This window comes from Triticum dicoccoides, chromosome 4B (assembly GCF_002162155.2).
Source record: "Triticum dicoccoides isolate Atlit2015 ecotype Zavitan chromosome 4B, WEW_v2.0, whole genome shotgun sequence".
Lineage (NCBI taxonomy): Eukaryota > Viridiplantae > Streptophyta > Magnoliopsida > Poales > Poaceae > Triticum > Triticum dicoccoides.
In genome coordinates, this window is record NC_041387.1 from 425,522,104 (window position 1) to 425,523,501 (window position 1,398).

A 1,398-nucleotide genomic window follows, 5' to 3' on the forward strand; every position below is an offset into this window, starting at 1 on the left:
CGTGGTGTGGCGGGCTGGATGAACAGTAGACGGTGGAGGGGTGCCCATGGAGGGGTGGTTGAACAGGACCCCGTGGTGTGGAGGGCTGGATGAACAGTAGACGGTGGAGGGGTGGTTGAACAGTAGCCGGCGGAGTAGCGCGCGGTGGAGGCTGGATGAACAGGAGCCCGTGGAGGCTGTAGGAGGTCGACGGTAGCCCGTGGAGGCTGGAGGAGGTCGGCGGTGGAGATGAACAGTATCCCGTGGAGTCCCATTTTGCGGTATGCCACACCCCTCCCGATGAACAGGACCCCCGTTTCGACCGTAGGAGGTCCGTTTTGTCCGTTTTGCAGTACGCCACACCCCTCCTGTCAACATGACCCCCGTTTCGTTCGTTTTGCGGTACGCCACACCCCTCCCGATCAACAGGATCCCCCGTTTCGACCGTAGGAGGTCCGTTTCCTCCGTTTTGCGGTACGCCACACCCCTCCCGATCAACAGGACCCTGTTCCGAACGTAGGAGGTTTGTTTCCTCCGTTGTGTGGTACGCCAGGCCTCGTTTCCATCGCCTGTTCTGTCCAAACCGGTTGGCTCCCACGCGTTCCGTTGCCTCCCGATGAACACGACGCATTCCATTGCCTCCCGATGAACACGACACATTCCGTTGCCTCCCCATGAACACGACGCATTCTGGTGGGTTCGAGCTGTCAGCGGCCGTAATGTTTTTTCGTGAAATACAGAGGCCCTTTCGGTGGGTCCCTGGTGTCAGGTGGAGGAATCATTATTTTGCGCGTAATAATGAGGCATTTCCTTGCGTGCGGCCGTGGACCCAACTGTCGGCCTCTCCACGTACAGTCCACTTCAGATGCATGTCGGTCGTTGACCACGTTGACTAGGCCACGCCGAGAGCACCAGGGCGGTGGACGATTGCGACGCCTAGGAAGGGAACAACACGGAGGCAGGGAAGACTCGGCAGTTGTTTCCCACGCAGTGGGGAGTACGACTGTACGAGGGTTTACTGGTTCGTCTGCCGTCACCGGAGAATAACAACAGGTGTGGGTGAGTAGAGGGATGGCTAGGCCAGCGATGGGAGTACGATGGGGCGATGAGGCATGCACGGCAGCACAACCGGCCCCGGGGAGGAGGGAGTAGGCAGTCCCGCCGGCGCTTGTTTGAGCGGCTGGAGCAGGAAGAGCAGAGATTGAAGAAGCACGACGGCCGTTGGATGGACATCCAACAGTCACTGCTTGTGCGTCAACCTTTTTTTAGGAAAGCCTCAAATCTGTGGAAAACAGCATACAGCCCATCTGCCATTATTTCTAATAATTTACAACCCATTTGCTAATTCTTAAGGTTTTTTTGGAGCCCATATTCTTTTTGTTAGCATTACAACCCATATTGTGCCCACAGTTAAAAAAA